General features: G+C 39.4%; 3 long non-coding RNA genes across 4 annotated transcripts in view; 1 reads left to right on the top strand and 2 right to left on the bottom strand.

The window, feature by feature from the left end:
- Window positions 1-15,125, bottom strand: part of LOC135760864 (uncharacterized) — a 271,903-nt gene that overhangs the window by 102,048 nt on the left and 154,730 nt on the right. The window lies entirely within an intron of this gene.
- Window positions 6,632-8,192, bottom strand: LOC135760865 (uncharacterized). Its single transcript, XR_010537625.2, has 3 exons — window positions 8,149-8,192; window positions 7,479-7,600; window positions 6,632-7,337 (listed from the first exon to the last, which is right to left on the bottom strand). It is a non-coding gene; the product is annotated as an uncharacterized lncRNA (long non-coding RNA).
- LOC135735336 (uncharacterized) lies at window positions 13,472-15,014 on the top strand. 2 transcript variants are annotated; one of them, XR_010527493.2, is made up of 5 exons: window positions 13,472-13,487; window positions 13,575-13,662; window positions 13,865-13,999; window positions 14,107-14,209; window positions 14,345-15,014. It is a non-coding gene; the product is annotated as an uncharacterized lncRNA (long non-coding RNA). The 2 variants fall into 2 exon arrangements; XR_010527492.2 differs by having other exon boundaries at window positions 13,474-13,662.

Genomic DNA, 15,125 nt, shown 5'->3' with positions numbered 1-15,125 from the left:
AGACAATTCCACTCTGTGTACTTAGTTTCTCATGAAAAGAGTGATGATTTGCAATGTCCTTTGGCAAGTCTTTTTTGTTCATTGGCCAACCTTCTTGGATGTATCTGATCAGTGACTGTTATTTTCTATCTTTACTTGTTTCGCCTCTGATGGCCTGGAGTCTTTCTTCTGCTACATGTACATGCTGAACCATGTTAATGCTTTCAATCTCCATTTCTACAGAACTTTCTGATGCATGTTCAGGTAAGTATGAGCGGCTCAACGTGTCAGCTAGCAACATGTCCTTCCCTGGGATGTAACTGACTTCGATGTCATACCTCTGTAGTCTAAGTAACATTCTTTGCAGGCGTTTTGGGGTGTTCAGCAGGGGTTTTCTTACTATGTTTTCCAGTGGCTTATGGTCAGAGTGTACAGTTACTTTGCGCCCATACGTATACTGATGGAATTTTTCCATACCGAAAACAATGGCCAGACATTCTTTCTCTATCTGGGCGTAACCTCTCTCTGTCTGAGTCAATGCCCGGCTTCCATAAGCAACTGGCGCCCCCTCTTGAAGTAAAGCGGCCCCTAACCCCGTCTCTGACGCATCACACTGAAGTGTCAGTGGCTTTTCTGGATTGTAGTATTTGAGAATTGGGGCTTTGGTGATGACATCTTTGAGCCTTGCGAATGCTTGTTCATGTGTATCTGACCATTCCCAAATGCTGTCTTTATGAGTTAGCTGCCTCAGTATCTCACAGCCATCTGACAGGTGGTCACAGAATTTCGAAAATAAATAAATAGTTTACCATGCCCAGGAGCCTTTGGACACCTTTGACACCTGTTGGGCGTGGCATGTCCCTGACTGCTCGTGCCTTTTCAGGATCTACTTTGAGCCCGTCTGCCGTAAGTAAATGCCCGATGTATGGAACCTTGCTTTTCCGCAGTTGGAACTTCTCTGCATTCAGCTTGATGTTCTTTACTCTGCATCTATTCAACAGTGCTCTCAGTTTGTCGTCATGATCTTGGTTTGCTAATTCCAATGTCTCCCCCTAACCTGTGATGAGGATGTCATCAGCTATGACATATATACCTCGCAATCCTTCCAGAGCTTGGTTGAGTTTTCTTTGAAACACCTCCGGTGCTGGACTGATGCCCGTAGGCATCCTCAGCCATCTGTATACTGCCGTATGGTGTGGCAAATGTTGTCATGTAACTCGATTCCTCATCCAAGGTCACATGCCAAAAAACATTTTTTACATCACACACAGTGAAAACTTTAGCCCTCGACAGATTTGGCTATATGTCATCTATTGTCGGCAGAGGAAAGTGACATCTTTTCAGAGCACTGTTAAGTGGTCTTGGATCTATGCATATCCTGAGGTTTCCTGACGACTTCTTCACAATAACAAGACTGCTTATCCACTCTGTGCTACAGTCTACTGATGTGATGATTCCTCTTTTTTGAAGATCACTTAGCTCTACTTTAAGTGGCGTCATCATCGCCACAGGGACTCTTCTCTTTGGCAGTTTTACTGGAGTTACTGTGGGGTCTGCTTCGATCTTATACGCACCCTCCTGACATCCATCTCCCTGGAACACATCCGCATAGTCTTTTCTGATATCATCCATGCTCCACATTTCACCTGTCCCATACTCCTTGGTGACAATGCTATCCACAGCCATGATGTTTTCATACTGTACTTTCACTAGATTCATGGCTTGTACTGCTCTGCTGCCCAGTAGCGGCACTATGGACCCCTCATCAACAACCATGAATTCTAACTGGTACAGTTTCTTGTTTCTAGGATTTCTTAGTTTAACTTTACATTTTCCCAATTGCTGCAGTGTGCTTTTATTGTACATCACCAGCACTTGCTCAGTCTTTACAATTTGTGTGTCTGGGTTTAACAGGTTGACAGGTATGATGTTACAGCTGGCTCCACAATCTAACTGAAATTTTACCTGTTCTTTGCCCAGGAGCATGGCAGCAAAGAGCTTTGAGTGCGGCCTCTGTTTCTCCTTCGTCATAGTGTTTACTGTTTCTATTGTCACACACAAGATATCCTCATAATTGTCATCATCAGACTCGGTTATAGTATGTACTATTTTGTCTTTTTTGCATTGTAGTTCTGCACATTTTGGCAAAATGATTTTCTTTTCCACATTTCTTGCACTTTTTACCATATGCAGGACATTTGTGTTTATTTCTCTCATGCATTTTCCCGCAAAACTTGCAGTTTACAGAGCTTTTACTTTTCTCTTTACTCACTGCCTGTTTCACAACGTGCGTTCCTCTGTCCCTCGTCCTTCAATTGTTCTGCTATTTTCCCGCGACAACTCTGTTGCCCTGCAGATTTGCACACATTTTTCCAAAGTCAAATCCTGCTCCCTTAAAAGTCTCTCTCTCAAAACAGAGCTGGATATGCCGCAAACAATTCTATCGCGGATCAGAGAGTCTTTGATCTGGCCGAAATTGCACGTACTGGCGAGCATTCTTAAGTCCGTTACATATTTATCGATGCTCTTGTCAGAGCCCTGATTTCTGACAAAAAAAAACTGTACCTCTCAACTGTCTCGTTCACTTTTGGACTGCAGTGGTCATCCAGTGCATTTATTAATTTGATTACTGTCCGATCTGGTGACGAGGTGGGGATCAGGGTCTCGCACAGCTCTCTTCCCGTCTCCCCGATGAGATAACTGAAAACTTTCAGTTTCATGGCTTCGCCAGCATCCGCCAAAGTAAGATCCATATACAGTTTGAACTCTTCTTTCCACAATTTCCATGATTTCGCCAGATTAGTTGAGTCTAGGCAAAGGGCTTGTGGCGGTCTCAGTCCCAGTATATTTTCCATCCGCGCTGCTGCACTTGAGCTCCCCGCTCTCTCTACCATACTCAGCCGGTGTCTTTCGTAGTGTCTGCTGCTAATCTCTGTGCTTTTCCTTTTAACAAAGCACCGCTGCCACCATGTTTCATTCTATCCTCTATTATAAATAGAATGGACGATTAACGCCACACTGTAAACCCGAATAAGTTGGAAATACTCAAAAAATTTGAGGTAATCAGTTGCCTCAAATCTTTTGAGTTTTGATGATCCTGATTTTTATTATGCAGAACTTATAAGTTTTGAGTTTCTGGTTCTCATTTATGTTAATTGGACCTAACTGAAAGTACTAAGTAAGTTAACACAAAAATTTTAATTACTACACAGTTATATTTTGAGTTCTTGCATATCAAACATTTTAATTACTACACAGTTATATTTTGAGTTCTTGCATATCAAACATTTTAATTACTACACAGTTATAGTTTGAGTTCTTGCATATCAAACATTTTAATTACTACACAGTTATATTTTGAGTTCTTGCAACTCAAACATTTAATTTACTAAACTTGTGTATTTTGAGTTCTTGCACCTGAAATATTTCATTATCTAAACTTGTGTATTTTGAGTGCTTGCAAATAAAATGTGTAATTTACTATACTTTTCTATTTGAGTTCTTGCTAAGCAAATTGTTTATTTTCTATATCAAGTTAAATCAACTTCTAAAATTTTTATCAAAATGCTTCAGCAATTTCACAGAAACCACATGACATATGTAATAAAATTTTGGCAATTTATTTCACAAAAGGATTGCTCCACAGCAAATTTCATACATTTAAATTAGCATGAGACAGTTGCATTAAACATCTCTCTTAAATTTACAAATGTGATACAATCTGCAGTAGTGATGCACCGATGCATCGGCCGCCGATATTTATCGGCCGATTTTTGATGAATTTGAAACCATCGGCATATCGGCAATATCACGAGAAAGGCCGATACCGATTGTTTATTAATTAACCGCATAAAGTCATTGAATTGCATGTCTGTTGTTCAATTAAAATGATTTAATGTTTGGGTGTGCACTAAGGCTGTTCCGAATACAATTCTTTGAGCTTCAAAAGCTCTAGTAGAAATCAAATCAAATATTCAAAGCTTCGGAAGGAGGGGCTGAACATATTTTTCTCTTTAATAAAGGCAGGAATCTGTGTGCGTATGTAGCGGCGTGCCTGTCACGCGTGCTGCGAGAACAGCATTAGTGAAACAAAACACAAGCAATACTTTTAATAAGGTAACGTTAGCCTAACATTTTTCTAACAAACAAACACTCCCGTATCAGAAATTAGAAGCATAGTAATTACTGATAACGTAAAGGGTAACTTAGGCCATTTAAATAAAACAACGTAAATAAATGAACGAATGAATGAAGTTCAACAAACTGTAATAAAACGGTAGCATTCTTTCAAAATCAAGTTTGTTTACTAACACTTACACCATCCAATACGTTTTTCATCAGTAGAACAATAAAGAAGATATTTTGCATAAACCCCAGTGCTCCGTCATGCAAGTCAATCGATCCGCCACTTTAAACATGTATATCTAATACAAAAGTAATCCCCCATAACTCTGTGTGACATATTGATGTCTTGTGAAGGAAATCAATCAGTTTTTGCAAGAAACTGAACGTTATTTACAACACTATTAGCAGAGCTGCCAACTTCTGAGTTCAGCTTGGAGTAAGATTTTTTTTTTGGGGGGGGGGGGGGCGGTTTGTGGTAATAATTTTTAAGTCCTTAACCAATTGATAATAGTGTGGATTTTAGCTATTTCTGTATAAAATAGTTGGAAAACTGCGTAAAAATGGATTACTATACAAATCTAATCATATTTTACAAATTAAATTAAAAATAAAAGATTTTACTGAGTTTAAATGACTGAAATTACAGTCTTTATTATTATTTTATACACTTCTATTATGCGTTCCTTCTGATAAAAGTGCCAAAAAAGTTCTTAAAATCTAATGAATAGGCTACTGGTCTCTGTAAAATGTATAACTGCAGATAACAGCAGCTTTGATTCAGTTTATCCACTGAGAAAGAGAAGCATAAAGTGATGATTTGTGATTGATTGGTGATAGAGGGACTGTCACAATCAAATAAACCAATTTATATTAAACTAAAGCAACAGATAATGTGCATGTCAAGACCATATAATTATATTTCGTATATATTATTGTTTATAGATGTCAAATATCAATTGACTTTTTTCTCTTTTATTAAAAACTGTCACAGCAAACATCACACAGGCTTGTACTGATTACAGACATGCACACGCGGGTTGATTAAAATTGCTGTTTTCTGAGGGTATCTGCGTGCGTGGAATCCGGGCAGGTCTCTGCTTCTCATCCAGACCTTGACGCTTTGTGTGTTCGACTGGTGCGGCGCTGACTGATCGGCTTATGACATCAGAGTAACGCGAGAGCAAAGGTAAATGCGGACCCTTTTGTAACATTTCGAATTGCTCTCGCGGTACTCTGATGTCCTCGCTGCCGAACTTCCTGCGCAGTGCCACATAAAGTGAAATGCTCTTTGACTTTTTGCAGCTAAGTACCAGCAACATGAAAGTGGTGGCACACAAAAGACAGTGAAGGTACGCTAAAATATAAAAGTGTCAGTACTGCGAGCACTGGTTTAGCTACTTACATCGTGCGTTGCTCTTTTACCATCGCGCAGCCGCGCACTCGCTCTGTAGTTTGTAGCTGGCGCTCCGGCATCTGTGAACAATAACTCCACCTTCTTTGATTTGATTGGCTTTCGCATCATTTTGACTTTGACGAGCGTTAATGTTGATTGAGGCAGGCCAGATAAAGATAGCTAGGCGTTTTACAGTATGTACAATTAGGTATATTAGGCAATTATTTCATGACTTTTATTAAACTCAATGGGACTGTCAATGGTGGGCACGAGCCTGCGTGAGAAAATGGATATGTGGCGTGAGAGCGTGAGAATGGGGTCAATTGCGGGTGTCTCACGGTGAATGCGTGAGAGTTGGCAGCTATGTATTAGCGTGAATGCCAAAGCAGGAAGCGCGCTTTCCGTTCGAGGCGATCTCTTCTACTGGTGGCGTTTGATGGCTGTTTGCTATGGATGTTGGTCTCTCTGCGCCACCTATAGAGCTGGAGCGTGAAGCGCACTTCTTGGTTGGCAAAAGCTCTGCATTAACGCTGTAAAATATATATATATATTCGAATCTCAAAACTGAAAATTGAATGTCAACCAACGGAACGAATATTCAAACATTCTGGTCCAGCCCTAGTGTGCACTATACATAAGCACCGACAGAAAACTTTTGTTGAGCTGGCTCAAATGTCTTGGACAATAAAAGAAACAGACTGCACTTTAGTTTTTGCAAGAAGTCCAACTTTTTTGAAGTAGCAATATTTATACTCTGTTTAAAGCAATAGCACTGGCGTTATTTATGTTTATTAAAGAAATCCAATATATATGTGAAAAAAATTAGTTAATGTTGTTAATAAAATAAATGCTGAATAGCAAAAACCACCTTTGAAGGTTGTCATGTTGTCTTATTATATTTGTTTTAGCTTAATTTGTGCCTCTCTTATTATGTTGGTCAGTTGAATGTTAATTAGATACAATCCATGTTCAGTAAAAATAATTTGATGCAGAACTAAACTAGCTAATAGACCAACTGTATAATATTGTATAGGCTACAAGTGTTTAATATCGGTATCGGTCAGAAGTTGTCTGCTTAAATCTGTATCGGTATCGGCCCAAAAAAATCCTATCGGTGCATCCCTAATCTGCAGTCAAAAATTAAAGTCTGTTTAGCAACCCAAGGGTAAGTAAAGTTACCCTTTTAATGGGTTCAAGGTAACAAAACTGTTTAACAGCATTTCATATTTTCCAGTCAAAAATTAAATTCTCTTAGCAAAACACCATACCTTTTAACAGGCTCAAACTGTTTAACAGCATTTTATAAAATGAGAAATGAGCAAGGAATGCTTAACAGCCAACTTCATATATTAACACCACACAGTTGCATTAAACATGACAATTTCTTAAACTGAACCGGTTTGTTAATACAATAACTTGTCAATAAGAACTAAGTAGATACAAGTAAAAAAATCAAAGTAACATCAGTTAGATAACATTTAAGTAACTCTTTTTGTCTTTTGTGTGTGCTGAGGTAGTACAAGTTATGCTTCACATCAACTCGTTCTTTAAGGTTTGCAGGCTAGGAGACAATTTCCCATCTTCCATGCCAAGCAAAAGTTTTTTGCACAAATACAAATGTTTTTGCAAGTCCTTTAGGAATATGTATGTGAAAAGCATACAGGAATCCAAACAGGACAAGAAACGCCTCTGGAAGTTGGTTGTGGGTGGTGACCAATTCGTCCTCAAGAACAACAGAGACATTCACTGGGTCACTATGCATTTGGCCATTAGAGCTGTAACGCACAACCGTATATTGCTCCAGTGGCTCTTTCTCAATGTGCACTTCAGAATCTTCAAGCTAAAAAATAAGGAACAAAAAAGATTAAGAACATGAAAATGATGCTGCCAGAATTTAGTACATCACTTATTAGGAATTATCTGTTACATGGCTTTTACACAGGTGACTTTTGAGTTCACCGAATGCAATCAGGATACATACATGGAAGTGGACTTATTTTTGAGCAGTGTCTATGTTCTAGTCTGTGGTGTCTGAGGAGGTGGAGTCTTGAACGATGAATCTTTTTACACCCTGCACTCCCAGTCTATCATCTTATTTGAAATCTGAAAAGAAACATTTACATGGTTAAACATTATGATTCAAACAGTAATAGCAAGCAGGATCTAAAAATAAACAGGTAGCAAACGCAACAATTCTCTGTCATTAAAACACATACATTGACAAATGCAATATAATGCATATTAATAGTATACATATGTGTCTCATTATTCAGTTAATCACTTAAATAGCAATGAGCACAACGATTCACATTAACCACTGTTTATTACTTTTAGACCAGTCACTTAACACATCGACTAATAGTATAAACACAAACTAAAAATCCTGATCAATACATATAAAACTTGCATTGCCATAACCTTAATATACACATCATTAGAAATAATCATTTAGACCACAACCATTACTCTCAAGTTATCATCACATTGGGGGGGGGGGGGTGATTCACGTGCGCCACGCGTGACCTACTTTTCATTAAACACAGTTTAGCTACTTTTTAACTAATAAAGTGCATAAAACAAACTCATAATAATTCCCACAACAGTCACTGAAGCATTAAAGCAATAAATAATAGGTTTTCTAGGGGTTTTACCTGCAATAAGGGAACAGGTATTAGAGACAAACAAACACGCTGAGGCTGCGTCCGAAACCGCATACTGTATAGTAGGTACTGAATTGGATGAAGTACCTACTTACTTGGCGTTAAAACAGTAGGTACTGTATAGTATGAATCCTGGTAGTATGAATGAGATTCGGACGTACTACATCCGCCATGTTGCTACATCACGTGACATACGTCGCCATCACGTCATGTCTTTCAGCGCGAAAACAGCCGCGTGCCTCTTTTCGCGTACTATATAGTATTTAGTAGGCGGTTTCGGACGCAGCATGAGTTTCCCTCGATCAGTGTATTGTTCTATGATACTACAGGAACACGTGCTTGACCCTAGTCACCTGTCCACACCCCCTTCTGGAATCTTCCAGTACTGCAGTCACTAAATTCCCTAGCCAAATATGGCATTACTCACAAAAGACAGCAACAATGTGACAACGCATCTAAAAATATCATATTTACATCACATCTAACTGTTAAACACAATTACGTACATGAAAATTAAACATAATGGCCTTTAGAATTGATACATTGAGTTTAAAGGTGAGACTTACAGCACCCCATGAAGCGAACGATCCGTCATCTTGAGGAGAAGAACTCAACGCGAGCAGCTTACGTGAACACGGATGACGTCAGACGCAAAATCTCTAAACTGAGGGATTTTAAGTTGGAGTACATTAAAGAGACAGTTAGTGCAAATTAAAAAACAACATGTATTCATCTAACTTAAAAAGTTAAATTTTTACAAACTCATAAATATCTGAAAGTTCTAAATACTCAACAAGGTTAATTAATTTGAACTAATTGTAATGATTTAAGTTAACAGTACTAAATACAATTAATTACTTTGAGCATTTGGGTTTACAGTGCAATATAGTCGTGTACACTTATCTTTATTGAACACAACAAACCCGGTCTGTACTCTCATATGTAAACAACATACCAAGACTGGTCCATCCCAACATCTATCACTTTCCCAAGATAATGTGGACCACCCGCTAGCTTCTAGCAATAAGCATGCTGTCTACAAGCAGTATACATCCCCCTCCGGGACAAAATTTCTGTAATTTGCAAAAATAATGCATTTAAAAATGTTTTATAAACGGGAATGTTAGCGTTGTCCAGGGAAAAACTAGTGTATTGTTGAGACTGCTACATCACAATTTACTCTGGAATCATTATGCGTAATGAGTTTCTTCTCCTGGAGTGTTCTTACTAGTGATTCTTTTTTGCTTGATTTGTCTGTTAGAAATACATAAACTGATAATAATAATATATAATAATATACAGTATGGTCTGTACTGCTTGCGCGATACCATTCCACATGCGCACATGACGTTAGTAGTGGGGCGTGTCCAAAGGAGCAGCAGCTAATAAATATGTAATGACCACCTCAAAACGGCACAATCTGAAATGCACTGAAACAGAGATGGGTAAGAATCTTTTCCTACAAGCTATTTCGAGCAAACAACTTTTGAAACATGTTTTTATGGAACTCATACACCTATTTAACTTGTGAAGAAGCAGGCATAATATGGACACTTTAAGTATTTTTTTCATATATATTTGAATATATTTGAGATAAAAATATTACTGCTTTGTGTTTTTACCGGCCTTGCAATGTAGTTCCCCCTATTAGACTTTGGGAACACAACCTTGTACTTTCCCTCTCCTGCTTATGTTACTGCTTGGTGACAGGCATTTTCACTGTAATAAATGGCTGCAAGGTACAACCTGTAAAAAGATAAACAAGCAAGCAATACATTTATTGTAAATGTAAATACTACTTTATTTAACACAATTACTAAAATACTTAAATACCTGCACATACCTGTGTCACGGTGTGAACTTTTTCCGTGGGCGGAACCTAAATTCGAGAAGGTTGGTTCCGCCCGGAGATAGTTTCCGCCCGGACGACTTACCAGAAACCCCGGAACTTCCTGTAGTCTTTCCAACCGCAAATCAAGCCAGATGAGACGCAGGTGCGTAGAATTAACACAGCGGTTAGCGATTGGCTGAAGAGGAGAAGGAAAGGATTATAAAAGGGACTTTGAAAATACAAACGGTGTGCTTGGTTGCTGTACTATTGTGCTGTGTTCTGCTGGCAGTATCGTGTTGTGCTGGTTTGCTGTGGTTACCACGGAGGGTTTGGAGACGAAGAACTGGGCAAAGGAATATCGCTGAAACGACTCATTTAGGCAGCTAAGTGAAGACAGTTGCTGTTTTCAAAGCGGATAATCGGAAAACCTCAGCAAGTGTGAGTAAACAAACCAAACCATTGAAAGTGAATACAAAGGAATCACCTGATCTTGTGTTGTGAGTAGCCATGTAGCCTTTTGGCCCCACCGGATAGATAGAGAGAGAGAGAGAGGCGTGGGCGAGCCGAGGTACCATCCTGGAAGTAAAGCTTATACGTGAGTAGTATTGCAGCCTGTGATGTGATTGTGGAAATTAAAGTATTACCTGATCTTGTGTTGTGAGTAGCCGTGTAGCATCTCGGCCCCACCGGAGAGAGAGAGAGGCGTAGGCGAGCCGAGGGACCATCCTGGAAGTAAAGCTTATACGTGAGTAGTATTGCAGCCTGTGATGTGTATTGTGTATATTAAAGTATTACCTGATCTTGTGTTGTGAGTGTCACGAAGTGTTGCGGCCCCACTGAAGAGAGAAGCGTGGGCGAGCCGGGTAGCTACCCTGGAAGCAGAGATATATGTGAGTAACCTTTTAGTCTGTGGTGTGTATTGTGAATGCAAAAGGTATCATCTGACCCTGTGCTGTGAGTTGCTACGTAGCATTCCGGCCCCATTGGAGAGAGAAGCGTGGGCGAGCCGGGGAGCATCAGGATCGCCACCGGGGGGTCCGGTGTTCCTTTTCTATTCATCGCATCCCCTCCACCAAGAAAGATCACCCAACCAACCACACGGCGGGCCCGGGTCGAGTTTGGCTTCGTCCGTAATTCACGAAGTGTGTGTGCAGTGCCGTGGGTGAGTCTTTGTCTTCATTTGGGTGTGTACACTTGACAGCTTGCAGTGTCGTGCTGTGTCCGTATCGATAGAAGCCATTTCGAGACCAGAGGAGTCATGAGGAGAGCCTAGCTGTTGAGTGTGGATCGAAGAAACTTATAAAGTGGGATCTCCTGGAGCGTGTGTTATCGAAACCTTTTCCCTTGACAAGTGGATGGGCAGTGGTGAAGCACCTGGATGGTTGAAGTGAGTAGACCAATTTACGACCAAGACTCTTGCCAAGGGGCTGTGGGGCTGATGGCTGTGGGAAATAATTACCCTTGTGTGGAGCCTCTTCAAAGGTTCGCCCCTGTTCGATACGAGTGGAGGAAGAACCAGGGAAGCGTCCGGCTCTACACTGCTGTTCTCGACATCTTTTCCCCCTGCCCTTGGAGGCCGTAAGTTGAAGCACATTGTGTAAACCTCGTTGTTAAGTCCACTGCCCTCGAGTAAAGCGAAAGACCAAAGTCCAGTCTTGTGTAACACTTACCTTCGCTTACAGCACGAACCTAGAAGAGGAGAAAAGTCCAGTCTTGTGTAACACTTACCTTTGCATACAGCACGAACTTAGAAGAGGAGAAAGTCCAGTCTTGTGTGACACTTACCTTTGCTTACAGCACGAACCTAGAAGAGGAGAAATTCCAGTCTTGTGTGACACTTACCTTTGCTTACAGCACGAACCTAGAAGAGGAGAAAGTCCAGTCTTGTGTGACACTTACCTTTGCTTACAGCACGAACCCAGAAGAGGAGAAAGGTCCAGTTTTGTGTAGCACTTACCTTTGCTTACAGCACGAACTTAGAAGAGGAGAAAGTCCAGTCTTGTGCGATACTTACCTTTGCTTACAGCCAGGGCCGGCGCTAGCTATAGGCAGAGTAGGCAAATGCCTAGGGCCTCAAGCTTGGAGGGGGGCCTCCATAACTGCTAAATCCATGTGCGCTAGTCCGACAATTGTTACTGAAAGTATTAAGTAAAGATTTGAGATGAGTTTGACTTTATGCGGAGCCGCCGCTGCAAGAACCGCAGGCTGATGACATCAAAGTAACGCAAGAACGATTGATAAGCAGACCCCTCTTTATGATTTTATGATTTCTCGATTTGCTCTCGCAGCACTTTGATATCATTCACATGTTGGTTCTTGCAGTGCCTCATGAGGTTAAAGAAGCCTAAATGAACAGCATTCAAATCTCTGCAGCTGACCGACTTTGAGTGACGCTGAAAGCGACTATCACATCCTTTGATTCCTGCTTAGCAAAAGCGGCATGCAAAGAACGTTCAGTGTATGATGCAGGTATTTTGAAATAAATATTAACTTAGCTTTGTTCTGTGTATCAACGTCATTTCAGGACAGATCAAACTTGAGAGCTGTTGACTCTGTTTAGACACTTTGAATGCATGTGCACGATAGCATCGCTTGGGGAGCTGAATATCAAAATAGTCAAGTTAAAAAAGTTTGTATTTAAGTCAAACAGCAAACAAAACTGGCGTTACCTAAAATAAACTGTCTGTATTTCTTTGAAGTCCTCTACACTTTATTTTAGTTTTCAAATCATGAAAACATGATGCATTTTAACATTAATTTAATCAATTTGTTAACTCAATAAAACAGAAAAGTAATGGGGAAAACATGTTTAATAAATGTAGTGGTCAAATTAATTCTTAAAAAAACACTTTCTCAGATTATTCTGAAAATTAAAGGGGTGTGAGGGGCCTCCAACATAAATTTTCAACATGATCTCACGAAGTTCCGTGGGATAGTCACGGAATTTTTTGCTCATTTTTCCGTGGCATTCTCACGGATCTCCTCATATTTCCGTGGCCCTGACACGGACTTTCTTTTCCGTGGCATTCTCACGGATTGGTTACTCAACTGTTTTTTCCTATTTTCAAACCATTGTTGCTTCGGTTTAGGGTTAGATTTGGTGTTTGCGTTAGTATTTCACTTTAAGTATTGGTTTATACTATTTTTTTTTAATGTATTCTTTTATATTTTCTAAACTTTAATCAATTGTCGCCTGGCGTTGGGGTTAGAGTTGGGTTTGGGTAGGGATGTCATTTTATGTAAATCTAACCCTAAACCGAAGCGACAATGGTAAGAAAATAGGACAAAACAGTTGAGTAACCAATCCGTGAGAATGCCACGGAAAAGAAAGTCCGTGGCAGGGCCACAGAAATATGAGGAGATCCGTGAGAATGCCACGGAAAAATGAGCAAAAAATTCCGTGACTATGCCACGGAAATTCGTGAGATCAGGTTGTAAATTTTGCCTAGGGCCTCCAAATATCTAGAACCGGCCCTGACCTGACCATCAGTTATGACCGGTAAGAAGCCAGTACATTTCCAAAATCTTACAAACTTAAGTGAATACATTTTTGTTTGTTTGTTATTATTATTTTTTTTGGAAGAAGCAGTGCACATCAACCATGTTGTAAGCATTCAAGGATGAGACAAAACGGCAGGAGAAAGAAGTGCAGAACATCGTAGTACATCTTGATGGTAGTAGCACATTCAATAATACAGAAGCAGACACTGAAAGTCTTTACCCTCACTAACTATTATAGTATCTTTATGGCAAATGCCTTATACATGTGTTAAGTATTACCTCCTCTCATACGATGCACTTCTGTTTTTAGGGAGGTTAGGCTGTGATGTTTGGAAATTGCAGTAATTTTTTTGGTTTGTTTATAATGCCCAATAGTTGCCAGATGCTGTCCTGTTAGAAATTCTTCTTCACGTGGTCCTGGAGGAGGGTGATGCTGCATTGTTAAATCTCTCTTTGGTTTGATCCAAATTCAGAAGTCTGGTGGACAGGTACACTTCTGATGGCTTGATGGTATTCATTTTCTTTTACATATTTGATTTAAAGATATTTAAATTGTTGCCATATCATTAAATTTCTCTGACATGGTCATTTATTATTTTTATCATTTTAATATACAGGTGTAACTAAATGGGGAACAAAGTCTGAGCCATCCCAGGAATTTTAGAAAATGTTTACACTGCAGCCGGCACTGCAATGAAGTGTACAATAACTGCTTACCAGGTGTGCAAATTAAGCATGAAATTGTGATCACTGCTAGGTTCATGGCAAAATGCAATGGGAATATGTCTGTGCATGCTTGTCTACTGTTAAGGTAATTTATGTGTTAAAGTCTCAATTTTCCTATCAATCCTCTAGGCTATGTTGGAAGAGGAAAACGAGGAGAGATGCAAGGCTTTTACTCCGAAAACACCCATCCAGGGTTTTGCAGTTAGTGGTGCATGATGCTACAGGAGGAATAACTCTGTATAACACATCTTCTAAAAGTTAATGTGTGTGTGCGTGTGCGTGCGTGCGTGTGTGTGTGTGTGTGTGTATGAAGAAGTTTCTTTGTCTCCGAGCTCTTCTGTAAATCATGCACCAAAGGGTTCTGTATTTCTTATGTTTTATATCTTAAGGACCACAATGGAAATTTTTATCCTTTTTAACACTTTATGTTGATTGTTGTTCAATAAAGTATTTAATCAATCAAAATCTGTCTAATACATGTATCCAAAGCTTTCTACTTTAATTAACTTTCAATACAAAACAGTATATGTGTCTTTTATTAAACAATATAATATATATATTCTCAACTCTTTGATAATAATACTTTGCATTAAAGCAACACTTGGAGTATAAAATAACAACACCGGTTTCTAATGTTCTGAAGGATTGCATATTAAATTGGTTATAATACTTAGCTTATAAAGTCTGGATAATTTGCATATTACACAACGTGTGAATGTGTCTGTTTCTTGAGTTACTAATGTAAAAAAACAAGCAAAATAAAAATATTTAATATAAAGGTCATTGGTGAGACCTGTCTCTCTTTGTCATTTCGGCGTGTGTGTGTAGCCTGTATAATAAATATTCAACATAAATTACATCTAGTGGGAAGTGCCTCATATAAATATGAATTCATTTATCTAGCTGTTTA

Source organism: Paramisgurnus dabryanus, chromosome 16 (genome assembly GCF_030506205.2).
Source record: "Paramisgurnus dabryanus chromosome 16, PD_genome_1.1, whole genome shotgun sequence".
Classification (NCBI taxonomy): domain Eukaryota; kingdom Metazoa; phylum Chordata; class Actinopteri; order Cypriniformes; family Cobitidae; genus Paramisgurnus; species Paramisgurnus dabryanus.
Note: the sequence above shows the minus strand (reverse complement) of the source record. Positions and strands in the feature narration are given on the sequence as shown.